Below are 14,163 nucleotides of genomic sequence, written 5' to 3' on the forward strand. Positions count from 1 at the left end.
TCGTAACGCCGGCGCAAGTAAGCAATTGCGCTGCGTAACTATGGTTACGCAGGCGCAATTGCTCTCTGAATCCGGGCCAATGTATTTAGTTAGAAGCAGAATAAGCTTCTTTAACCAGTTAAGGACCACCGTACAACTAAATACGTTGGCAGAATGGCACGGCTGGGCATTTGGACGTACTGGTACGTCCCCTTTAAGAAGCCTAGCTGTGGGTCACGAGCGTGCCGCCGCCGGCACGCTTGCGACCCGGTCCTGTGCTCCGTGACCGTACCCACGAGACCCGCGGACACGATCGCCGCCGGTGTCCCGCAATCGGGTCACAGAGCTGAAGAACGGGGAAGAGGTAAGTGTAAACAAACCTCTCCCCATGCTTCCTAGTGAGCCTGTCACTGATCGTCTGTTCCCTGTCATAGGGAACGACGATCAGTGACATCACACACCCAGCCACGCCCCCCTACAGTAAGAAACTCACATTAGGGAACACTAAACCACTTTAGCTCCCCCTACAGGTTAACCCCTTCATTACCAGTGTCAATTTCAGAGTAAACAGTGCATTTTGCTGTAAAAATGACAATGGTCCCAAAATAGTGTCAAAAGTGTCCGATGTGTCTGCCATAATGTCGCAGTCACGATAAAAATCGCTGATCTCCGCCATTACTAGTAAAAAATGTATTATTAATAAAAATGCCATAAAACTATCCCCTATTTTGTAGACGCTATAACTTTTGCGCAAACCAATCAATAAACGCTTATTGTGATTTTTTTTTACCAAAAATATGTAGAAGAATACGTATCGGTGTAAACTGAGGGAAAAAAAATTTTTTTTTATATATTTTTGGGGAATAATTTATTGAAGCAAGTAGTAAAAAATATATATATTTTTTTTTTCGAAATTGTCACTCTATTTTTGTTTATAGCGTTAAAAATAAAAACCGCAGAGGTTATCAAATACCACCAAAAGAAAGCTCTATTTGTGGGGAAAAAAGGACGTAAATTTTGTTTGGGAGCTTTTTTTTAACCTATGGATAAATAACCGATGGGGCCCACACACGATGAAAACGGTCCATCAGACCGTTCTCATCGGTTTGACCAATCGTCTGTACGCGGCATTAGGCTTCCTTAAGAAAGGGTCCCGCCTTTAGGTAGCTATGCAAGGGGCCTGTCATTTTAGAAATCCATGTGATAGGCTACATATAGAGAGATGGGCGGAGTTGGAACGCATACCACAAAGAGAGTTGATGGGAATTTCCTGGTAAAATGTAATGAAAATGTAATTCACTACTCCATGGCATGTGAGTACCCTTTTTGGGAGGAAATACCTTGTGCTTGGGAAAGAGAGAGCACCCTATTCATGGGAATGAAAGAGAACTGCTTGAGCACCAGGATACTTAGAAGAAAAATAATATTTGCCACTTACAGATGGATTATGTGCCCACCATGTTGGAGGAGTTTTTATTTGCCTTGCCAATTACTACTGGAATGTTCTGTTACATTGAAATTGTTGCGAGCTGCAAAGATGAAGAGAAAGAGAGATGCTATGCATCTTAGTAGGCTCTGTTATTGCAGTGAGGAATGGTGCTTACTCTGTCCTAGGAAAGGGTAATGAGAGTGTTGAAGTTTACACTCATGGTCCTCGATTAACTACTTAAGACCCGGACCAATATGCAGGTTAAGGACCTTGCCCCTTTTTGTGATTCGGCACTGTGTCGCTTTAACTGTCAATTGCGCAGTCCTGTGACGTGGCTCCCAAACAAAATTGGCATCCTTTTCTTCCCACAAATAGAGCTTTCTTTTGGTGGTATTTGATCACCTCTGTGGTTTTTATTTTTTGTGCTATAAACAAAAATAGAGCAACAATTTTGAAAAAAATGCAATATTTTTTACTTTTTGCTATAATAAATATCCCCCCAAAATATATAAAAAAACGTTTTTCCCTCACTTTAGGCCGATACGTATTCTTCTACATATTTTTGGTAAAAAAATCGCAATAAGTGTTTATCGATTGGTTTGCGCAAAATTTATAGCGTTTACAAAATAGGGGATAGTTTTATTGCATTTTTATTAATAATTTTTTTTTACTACTAATGGTGGTGATCAGTGATTTTTTTCGTGACTGAAACAATATGGCGGACACATTGGACAATTTTGGGACCATTGTCATTTTCACAGCAAAGAGTGCTATAAAATGCACTGTTTACTGTGAAAATGACAATTGCAGTTTAGGAGTTAACCACTAGGGGGCACTGTAGGGGTTAAGTGTGACCTCATATGTGTTTCTAACTGTAGGGGGGCAGGGCTGGACGTGTGACGTCATTGATTGTCTTTCCCTTTATCAGGGAACAGACGATCAATGACACTGCCACAGTGAAGAACAGGGAAGGTGTCTTTACACACACCTCTCCCCGTTTTTCAGCTCCGGTGAACGATCGTGGGACACCGGCAGCGATCGGGTTCGTGGATCCCGCGGGCGCGGTCACGGAGCTTAGGACCGGGTCGCGAGCGCGCCGCCGGCGGCACGCTCGCGACCCCACGGCTGGGCTTAAAGAGTCGCGTACAGGTACGTGATTATGCCCAGCTGTGCCATTCTGCCGACGTATATCGCGTGAAGGGGTCCTTAAGTGGTTAAATTGGACAAGGGATCTCTGTATTATGTGGAAACAGAAGAAGCCATCCTATGGACCATGGAGGCTTGTCCTAGGGAAAGATGCTCCCTTCTTTTGTGCCTGCCGCTGCACTCAGTGGTTCCTTTTTCCAACCTCCATATCACTTCAAATCAGATTGTGACATATCAATGTGTTAAAATGGCCCTGGCCAAAGCCATAACTCAAACACTGCTCCTTAGTAATTTAATTGTCCTTTTATAGTCTTAAGTGGGTTAGCAAGTAGAATCTGCAGCCCTGCACTGATCCTTTAGCATGCATAACAGAAGAAAACAGTTATAAGGAGCCAGGAGGCAGTATGAGAAAATTGTCTCAATATGTCCCTAGAGCAAATGGGACAAATTCTCACCTTGTGAGTTTCTGGCAATCCCTCTTTTGGATAAATTAATCACAGCTACAAAGTTGGTTTGGGAGTCTGGGATTCTTGTGTAGATACAATAGAAAAGTGTATTTTTAGGAAAGTAATAATCTCCAGGATACAAATGTTATTTTCGGTGCCAAGAAGATGTTGTCAGTGGATTTCAGTACATTTCCATGCTGTTTTTAATTTTTACTAGTTCTGTAGTGAATGAGCATTAGCTATAATTTCTTAGGCTTAATAAAGCCAGCCTTTAGTCCTCCTGGCAGACATACAGTGCCGTCTGGGGTTTTGTTTTTCATATTTGATCTGTGTTTTGCAAATGATCACTATCATTTTAGTTGGCCTCTAATGCTTGGACTAGGTTTGTATGCATCTGTGGTCCTGTCACATATTCAGATCTTGAGCGAAAGTCTCGTGTGTGGTCTTTAGCTATATGCAGTCTCACACAGCCTCTTCATTCTGGACATGTCTGGTTAAAGCTCCCAAAATCATTCACCCATTAGAGATACAGATCATTCCATCCACAGGCAAATAACTATCTGCAATCTCTCATCTTCATTTACAACATCATTGCCAATAAATTAAACATGTGTGCAATTGCAAGAGTAATTATTTGTTTATTTGCATTTATTTAACAATTTTTTCCTGGCATTCTAATTCATTTTTTTTTTTTTTATAATCCTTTGAAGCAAGCTGTCTATCCTCTGAATATAATTCACAGGAAAGGCAACATTAGGGTCAATGGAATGCTGTATTAATACCTCAAATTTTCCATCTGCTTCCTCTACTTTTGAATTTGTTGGAAATGACTGCAGATCTTCCAACTCATATAATTTCATGTATCAACAAACCCGCAGCCACTGTTAGATTTTCACCATCCCACGTCTTCAAAACTTCCTTGAAACCACAAGTGCCAACACACTGAAATAGCGGAAATATTTTATATAGCAAAGTGTGCCTCTCAATCAGTTCTTTCTTTTCTTTTAATAGAAAAAGTGTACTTAATCAAACGGCTTACTGCCTTCTAATTGCTACCGGAACATACCACGTAGTGAAAACAACGTTTAATGTGCTCATGATATGACTTTCTTTCTTAAAGGGAAACATTAATTTGACACAAAATTTCAAAATATTTTGTGAATAGAATATAATTAATGTTTGCATTTTAATTGGAACCCCAGGCAAAAATTTTAGATACAGGGGAAAACTTACAATCTTTTCTGTGCCGTGTATTTCAGTTCCAGTGTCTACACAGGAAATTAGCAGTTTCTCCAAAGGGGACAATAATAAAATTCTTAAAGTGGTTGTAAAGCCTCAAGGTTTTTCCCCTTAATGCATTCTATGCATTAAGGGGAAAAACCTTCTGTGCTGCAGCTGCTCCTCAGACCCCCCCTCCCCTTTTTCTTACCTGAGCCTGATTCGATCCAGCGATGTGCACGAACGCAGAGGCTTCAGCCGATTTATCTCTCCTCATTGGACAGATTGATAGGATTGGGAGCTCCCACTGCTGTCAATCAAATCCATTGACACAGGAGCAGGAGCTGAGGGCCAAGTCCCGCTTGTCTGTGTCAATGTATGCAGCAGGGAGTGAGCTCGTACGTGTGCCCCCAGAGAAAGCGTTTTTCCGTGGGGGCATCCGATGAAGAGGAGGTATCTAAAGCGCCACCGGAGCAGGTAAGTAAAGGCATGTTTATTATTTTTATTTAAAAAAAAAAAACATTTACAATCATTTTAACCGCTTAAGGACCAGCTGCCGCAGTTGTACTGTGGCAGGTGGGTCCACCTGCATGAATCGCCGTCATTGTACTTTGGCCGCTTTAAATAGGGATCTGTCTGGGATCTGTCAATATAAACAGACAGATCTCCGTTCTATCAGGGGAGTAGAGAGTGATCTGATGTTTCTAGTGATTAGGAACAGCGGTCTCTCTCTACTCCCAGGCAGCCCATCCCCCATACAGTTAGAAACACCTCCCAGGGATCACACTTAACCCCTTGATTTCCCCTAGTGTTAACCCCTTCCCTGCCAGGGACACATTTATACAGTAATCAGTAAAAAGTGTCAAAAGTGTCTGATCTGTCTGCCGCAATGTAGCAGTCCTGCTAAAAATCCCTGACTAGTAAAATAAAAATGAATAATAAAAATGCCATAAATATATCCCCTATTTTGTAGACGCTATAATTTTTGCTCAAACCAACCAATATACACTTATTGCATTTTTTGTTTTACCAAAAAATATGTAGAAGAATGTTTATTTGCCTAAAATGATGAAAAAATATATTTTTTAAAATGTCTCTTTTGGATATGTATTATAGCAAAATGTAAAAATTTTTTTTTTCAAAATTGACGTTATTTTTATGCTTATAGCGTAAACAATTAAAAACGCTGAGGTGATAAAGTACCATCAAAAGAAAGCTCTATTTAAGGGAAAAAAAGGATGTAAATTTTGTTTGGGTACAGCGTCGCACGACTGCACATTTGTCAGTATCGCAAAAAATGGCCTGGTCATCAAGGGGGCAAATCATTACGGTCTTTAAGTGGGTAAAGTAAAGTCCATGTCTCTGCTATACACCCTATGGTGTAAGACTATAGTTCTTATGTTAGTGCTCCAAAAGATGTGATACATGAAACATGAAGCTGAACTTTAGGCAGCTAAAAACACAAATTAATGTAGCATTCTAACATTACCAAATTGTTAAAATGCAAGCAGCATAAGAACTTGAACGTGACCTGATATCAGCCTCTTGCAGTACCTGTTCAGCAGAACTTGAGTGTGAAACAAAGAAGCAGCTTTGGTAAAAAAACAAAAAACTGTTGGACCCCTTTTACACTGGGTCGTTTTTCAATCGCTTTTGGGCTAAAAATAGCGCATGAAAAACGCCTCCCTGCAGCCCCAGTGTGAGAGCCCAAGTGCTTTCACACTGGGGTGGTGCGCTTGCAGGGCGTTAGAAAAATTCCTGTGAGCAGCATCTTTCGGGCAGTGTGGGAGCAGTGTATACCTTTTATTTGGCCACTAGCAGGGGTTAAAAGCACCCCACTAGCGGCCAAAAAGATCTGCTATAACAGCGCCGCTTTACCCCTAACGCCCCCCGCCCCAGTGTGAAAGTAGCCTAAAAAGTAAAGTTATGCCTCGTACACACGCTCAGGATATCCGATGGGAAAAAGTCAACCGGGAATCCCGACAGGAAAAAGGAGAGCTGGTTCTCTTTTTTCTGCCGGCGGGTTTGGCAGTTTTCCCATTGGAAAAACTGCGAGTGAGCATACACACGACCGGGATTCCCGGCCAAAAGCTCTCCTCGCAGTTTTCCCATCAGAAAACCCGGTCGTGTGTATGGGGCATTACACCCAAGCACTTTGAAACTCCCCCCCCAAAAATTTGAGCCTATCCTCCCACATGTATGTGCGTACATGAACATATACATATACATCATAAGCACCTACATATGACAACATTTCTTGCACTGCACATGCTATATATCGCCAAGCATGATGGAGTGAAAGTAATAATTCTAGGGCCAATATTCAAACCTAAAGTCTAATTAGTGGTTTTGCACAGAGCAGCCTAGATCTTCCTCTTCCCAGGTCCCTCTTCAGCGCTCCTGGCCCCTCCCTCCTGTTGAGTGTGCCCACAGCAAGCAGCTTGCTATGGGGGCACCCAAGCTGAACCACAGCTGCGTGTGTCCATTCAGTCACGGAGACGTGGCCTGGTCCCACTCCCTTTCTCTCCTCATTGGCTTAATGACTGTAATTGACAGAAGTGGGAGCCAATGGTGCTTCACTGCTGTCTCAGCCGTCAGGAGGGAGAGTCCCGGACAGCTGACTCACTTGTGCAACATCGCTGGATAGAGATGGGGCTCAGGTAAGTGTTAGGGAGGCTGAGGGGGGCTGCTGCATACAGAATAGAATAATAAATGAAATTAGTGCAGCGCAAAACTTAGAAAAATATATGATGCTGGTATATAGCCAGCAAACTTTTATACAAACAGTCCAAAAAAAAAAAAAAAACTCAGAATAACGATCCAGAGTCCATAAGTGTTGAACAAATAAAGTAGATGAAGTAAATATCCACCACGTGATAGAACACCACACTTAAAGTGATCCCTCCACCATTAGAGATGGCTACTCTCACCTTCAAGTGTGGACCACTGAATTAACAAATGGTCAAATGCTGATGTAATTAGATCCTCATTGGGCAACCATACCGCATAGGACAGGTACATGGAAAAATATATCACAAACTAAGTGCTCTCTGTTGCAATAGGTAGATTTATTCACATAAGAATATAGAAGTCAGGCTACTCACATTTGGCCAGACTAAAAAACGGCAAGAAGTACAATCATGAATGATGAAGACGGCAGATGAGCGACGTAGTGTGCAGGCTCCTAATCCCCCGGACGTGTTGCGTTATATCAACTTCCTCAGCGGGGAAGTTGATATAACGCAACGCGTCCGGGGGATTAGGAGCCTGCACACTACGTCGCTCATCTGCCGTCTTCATCATTCATGATTGTACTTCTTGCCGTTTTTTAGTCTGGCCAAATGTGAGTAGCCTGACTTCTATATTCTTATGTGAATAAATCTACCTATTGCAACAGAGAGCACTTAGTTTGTGATATCTTTTTCCATGTACCTGTCCTATGTGGTATGGTTGCCCAATGAGGATCTAATTACATCAGCCTGGTTCCTGTTTACTGTGAGACCTGCCTAATTGACCATTTGTTAATTCAGTGGTCCACGCATGAAGGTGAGAGTAGCCATCTCTGAGGCCCCGTACTCACGACCAAACATGTCTGCTGAAACTGGTCCGCAGACCAGTTTCAGCAGACATGTTTGGCCGTGTGTTGGCCCGAGCGGACCATTTTCGGGCGGATCGGACAGGTTTCCAGCGCACAACTGTTTCCTGGACTTGCTTTAAAACAGTCCGCTGGAAACCTGTCCGCCCGGACATGTACGGTCGTCTGTACAGACCTACCGTACATGTCCTGCCGCCCGCCATCCCTCGCATGCGTCGAATGACTTCGACGCATGCGTGGAAGCATTTTAAAGGCAGGCCGCCCACGTAGCCGCGTCATTGTCGCGGCGACACAGCGTCATCGACGCCGCGACACCGCGGACACGCCCCGCGTATTGTTTATGCGCGGACTTCTGTTCGATGGTGTGTATAGCCATCGAACAGAAGTCCCCGGGCAGTCCCCGGCCAGACATGTCCGATGGAAACGGTCTGCAGACCGTTTTCATCGGACATGTCCTGCCGTGAGTACAAGGCCTAACGGTGGAGGGATCACTTTAAGTGTGGTGTTCTATCACGTGGTGAATATTTACTTCATCTACTTTATTTGTTCAACACTTATGGACTCTGGATCGTTATTCTGAGTTTTTATTTATTTTGGACTGTTTCATTATATAAAAGTTTGCTGGCTATATACCAGCATCATATATTTTTCTAAGTTTTGCGCTGCACTAATTTCATTTATTATTGTATCTCCCTGGATTTTTGCGATTATTCCGTAGTGTTCAGCTGGCATTGCTGGTGATCCGAACCCAGTGGGTCTTTCACTTAATTTATTATTTTTGATCTATATATTTGCGCTGAATGCACTTTTGTTTTATATACAGAATAGAATGCATTAAGATAAAAAACGATTTTTGTCAAGACTGCGATATTGCGGCGGACAGATCGGACACTTTTGACACATTTTTGGGACCAGTCAAAATTTTACCGCGATCAGAGCTATAAAAATGCACCGATTACTGTATAAATGTCACTGGCAGTGAAGGGGTTAACACTAGGGGGGGATTAAAGGGTTAACTGTATTCCCTTGCATGTGTTCTAAATGTGGGGGGAAGGGACTGAATAGGAGAGATGACAGATCGGTGTTCATAATCAGTACGAACACACAGATCTCGTTCTCACTCGAGCGATCGTGGGTGCCGGGCGGTCATTGTTCCCACCGGGAACTCGCATCAGCTCCACCGGCAGTGCACGCCCCCTAGTGGCCAAAAGGCGAAGTGGCGTAAGGTAACGTTGCTTTGCTTGGGGGAGCCAACCTGCCGCAGTAAAACTATGGTGGCTGGTCCTAAAGTGGTTAAAGGTAAGTTCATTACTAAAATCGCAGTATATATTTGGGCATATCTGTTCTGCAGTGGTTACTGGGCTGCTTTCAAACTGAAAGCCATAGACTTCTGTTATTATCTGCAGGTTTGGTGCGCTTTCAGAAAGTGCACCACACCTGCAGGATATAATAGAAGTCTATGACAAAGTGCAGCAAACCCAGAAAAGCCACAGGCGCACAGTGTTGCATCTGTGGTGTGGGTAAACCATAGTGCATCAGTGTGAAAGCAGTCTAATGCCCCGTACACACGATCGGATTTTCCGATGGAAAAAGTCAGATGGACTTTTTCTATCGGATTTTCCGATCGTATGTAGCCCCATCTGAGTTTTTTCATCGGAAATTCCGATGAATTCCATCAGAGTTTAGATATAGAACATGTTCTATATCTTTCCGATGGAGTCCTGTCGGAATTCCGATGTGATTTGGCCAGGCAAAAGCCAGATCGTGTGTACACAGCATTAGGCCCCTTTCACACAATTTGTCTGACTCAATGGGACCCTCCATTCACCATGGAGCGGTAGATGTAAATGGACTTGTGTCCCCTCCACTCATTGTGACCCGCGACTGGTTACCAAGTTGCTTACATGGCCCTCGCTCTTCAAAATGTTGGGCAACCCTGTTCTAAGGTATCTGCTTTCAGAAAATATCTAATGTTCTGGGGGTTTTAACCAGTGGCGGCTGCTCATGCAGGGCGCACGGCCGCCGCCCCCCCAATCCATGCTCCCGGCCCCTAATCTTCATGCAGGGCACTGGGCGCATGGATTTCAACTTTTCTCAGAAGCACATGTTTAGAGCCTGAGGCTCTAAGTGGCTTCAAAAAAGGGTGGGCTCTGGGTGCAGAGCACTGCACCTGGAGCCCACCCAGTTGTGTGATATTAAGAAATAAATATTCACTAATGTCTTCCTGTTTCTCCTCCCAGCCAATTAGGAAGCAGGTCCTGAGATCCGATTGGCTGGGAGTCCTAAGACCCCATTGGCCAGATTCCAGGATTCCTGAGTGTCTGGGAGGAGACCGTCCGGGACTCAGGGCTGGGACTCAGGGAGAGAGACGTAGGATGAAGGTAAGTGCTGGGGGGGCTGATGGGTGAGCGAGCGAAGCTGTGATTGAACGATCAATGGGGGGTTGGGAGGGGGTTAGGTTGTGGTTGCATACCCCTGTAGACGTCCTATTGGTTCGAAACGCGTCGGGCCATGCATTTTGCTCCCCATATTGCTTTTAATACTTATGAATTGTGATCACCTTTTTTTTATATTTTATTATGTATATTGTTTTTTTCATTAAAACCTCTTTATGACCTACACCATTGGAGCCCCCATTTTTTTCTTCTCTTCACATGAATTTGTGGAAGATAAGGTTTTTCTGAGCCCTCTCCAGTTGGTTTCCAGTACCCATGCCAGAGTTCTCACTTACCTGAACCAGATCGTGTTTGGATGCTTGGAGGATCTTTTATGATTGCCATACCCACGGTTTACTAGGATCTTCAGTATTGGAGTAGTCGGTGGCCGATGAACATCTGGTCTTCCTGCCCTTTCCTGGGTTGACGACATCTGACTGCCTAGGAGGTAGACTCCATTTCCTTCTGGACTTCCAGTGACATCTCTGTGGGACATTCCAAGCTCGATCGATCCACTGTCGTACGACATTTGGGTCCAACGGGTGCGGTAAGCGCATATGTATTCCACCTCATATTTGAAGATTTCTGTTGGGAAGTTCTTCACCAACTCATGACAGCTTCATCATTTTATTGTTTATGGACATTATATTACAATTTTGTTTATATTGTTCACTTTATTGATTTGAATTTCACATTTTGTTGTGGTGTAATTTTTGCCATTACATCCTTTGTGTCACAATATATAGTCACACCCTATTAGGTGTACACAGCCATTGCTTTTTGGCTAACACGTAGCGCTACATTACCATCCACATTTGTCTGAGTTTTGTCAGATTCCTGTGTAGCTGCTTATTTTTGTTTTTGGGTAGCGCACATATTTTTTCCCTTTACATTGTGGTTGCATAGCTGGCTGGGGAGGGGCTGGCTAGGTGGCCATCCCCCTAAGAAATCTGAGCATCAGCCGCCACTGGTTTTAACTAATCTCCATGCCTAAATGTATTTATTTAGCAAAAATGCAAAAATGGCACTGGAAGTGAGCCGGCTAAAGGGTATATTTATTACCCAGTGAATGTGACATTGCAATTTTAGTGTCACACAAAAAACTGTTATTCTCCAGGGTGTCTGCTTTTATTTAAAAAATGTATGTTTAATGGGTTTTAACAAATTCTCAGACCTAAACGCCTCTCCCAGCAAAAGGTTTAATAGACTGCTCAATTTATTCATGTTATTTTTGTCTGGAGTCCTGCTTTAACATGAAATCATGGCAGTCACAATCCTGGAACAGCATCACATTAGCCCACAGTACTAGATATTTCCAGGTAGTCCACGTAATAAATAGGCTCAATGCTGCTTAGCTTCCAAGATAATGTATAGCCTGGCTTATGTGGCCATAAGCTCTTTTAACATAGTAGTAACCAATCCCACCCTATTTAGCTTCTAAATTCAGGTACATCTAGGGCTTTGTGATCAGAAGGCAGAGGATGTCACTATTACTCTGGAGAAGGGATAAAATCACTAGAGTTTTGCTTTAATAAAAAAAGAAATGCAACGTATATCTGTATTTTTATGATAATCTCTGATTATCCTTTTAAAAACTACATCTAGGAGTGTACTATACTTTCTTATGGTAAACATTTAAAAACTCAAATGGCATCTGAGCAGGTATTGACACGAGCAACTGCATTATTTTTGAAAATGCTTATAGGCAATATATGACAGAATACCATGTCCACTGGTGTTCTTAAAAATGCCTTTTGGCAGTCCTAGAATGTCTGAACATATGCCCCTAGCTGGAATGAGAACAGCAAGATACATATGAATGGCACCCTGTCACATCAATCTATTCTGCAATGCTGGAACAAAACATCTGTTTTAGCAAACTTTAGTCCCAGCTGCATCTCACTGTTCCTGTGTGCAGATGTTCCGAGGCCAGAAATATAGATAGAGAACATAAGTATACTCCACTTGTGTATTGCCGTGAACAACTCATGTAACTATTTTCAGTTCATCTACTTACTATATTCAAAAAATAAAACATTTTATTATATAAAATATTTAATTCAATGTTTTTTTAATTAAAAGATAGAAGTTAGTGAACCAATGCATTCGCATGCGCTTGCAAATAATGACCAATGCTTATTTTAAAATGATACATTTTAAAATCGACTTATGTCTACTCTTTGCTCACAATTGGTAGTTGTGTGATCAGATACAGATGGATTTTTATTCTCTAATGTTGCATGCTTGCAAATTAGAGATTTAATTTTCCAAAATTGATCCTCTAAGCCCACGAAGAAAACACAGCTTTTTTATAGGGTGTTTACAAGACTTTTGAAGACAATCCCATTAAGCTGAACTACACACACAATTACCCAGTGGTTATTATTTTATAATTGGTATTTCTTTGTTGAACCTTAAACAAATTATACACGGAGGGAGGAATGGTTTACGTGGAATTATCAGTGGTAATATTGCTCTACTCGGCCAAATTGCGTTCTTCTGCCCAATTACTGAAAACTTGAACTTTCATCTGATTTAGAACAAGGAAAAAAAGCTTACTGGCAAAACAGTTACTATGGTATTTTAGACATCCACGTTTAAACACAAGCCTAGTGATTTAGAAGCAACTAAAGAACTATACTACAGTAGCATATAATAACAGGTCACTGTAGAGTTCCTTAAAGACAGCTTGGTTTATTGAGACAACATAAACAGGATAAGCATCATAACCGCCAGGGTGACATTGCAGACGTCTTTATCCTGGCTAATTATAGAGACAATATACTGTATGTAGTGTATTCCTGTTCAAAATATATAACAGATGCTAAAAATCATACAGAGAAATAAAAAAATAATGCATAATGTGTACATAATTGTATTAGAAAAAATGAATACACTTATATTAAAATGTTTAGCTAAGTGTAGTAAAGCTTGGCAGTCAATTATATGTCATATTTTACTGATGTGACTACAGCAGAATGAAATTTAGTTGGTACAGGTTACTGCATTATGCACATTGTAATTGTCATTGATACAAATGTATTAAGCCACAAAACTATAGCTAATAACAAGAGCACAACAATTTGGGTCTTACCTTAAATAACGGTATAGAAGCCCAGGAGTTTAAAGCAGAACTAAAGGCATTTGGAAAGAGCAAGGGAGGGTTTTAACTAGGGTTGTCCTGATACCACTTTTTTAAGGCCGAGTACAAGTACCGATACTTTTTTTCAAGTACTCGCCGATACCGAATACCGATACTTTTTTTTAATCTCATTTTTTTTATCTTTAACAATTTGTTTTTATTTTTTTTATTTATAATGCTTTCTTTTTTTTTAAGGTGGACCGTGTCAGTGTGTTTTTTTTTCTACAATCATTTTTTTTTATTCTTTTGTTTTTTTATTCTTTAATTTTTTATTTATTTTATCAGCCCTGTTGGGGGGGCTTTGGTGAGATATCAGGGGTCTTAACAGCCCTCTGACATCTTCCCTTTGAAACAGGGAACGGGACTAGGGACACATGTTCCCCTGTCCCTTTCTCAGCAGCATCAGCTGTGCTGAAAATGAATGGAGTGAAGACAGCATCTTCTCTTCATTCATAAACTGAAACATTTGTAAACACAGGTTACAATGTTTCAGTTATGTGAATGGACAGAGTCAGTGATCACTGACTCTGTCCATTCGGAGCAGTAAGGAGCCGGATTTACCGGCACCGGCTCCTACCCCGCTCTCCATCCTGACATTTCCAGGGGGTGGAGGAGGAGCACCGAAGGGGAGAGAAACACGGCGGCATACACGGGATACACGCGGCGGCATACACGGGATACACGCGGCGGCATTCACGGGATACAGGCGGCGGCATACACGGGATACACGCGGCGGCATACACGAGATACACACGGTGGCATACACGGAATAC

This window comes from Rana temporaria, chromosome 4 (genome assembly GCF_905171775.1).
Source record: "Rana temporaria chromosome 4, aRanTem1.1, whole genome shotgun sequence".
NCBI classification, from domain to species: domain Eukaryota; kingdom Metazoa; phylum Chordata; class Amphibia; order Anura; family Ranidae; genus Rana; species Rana temporaria.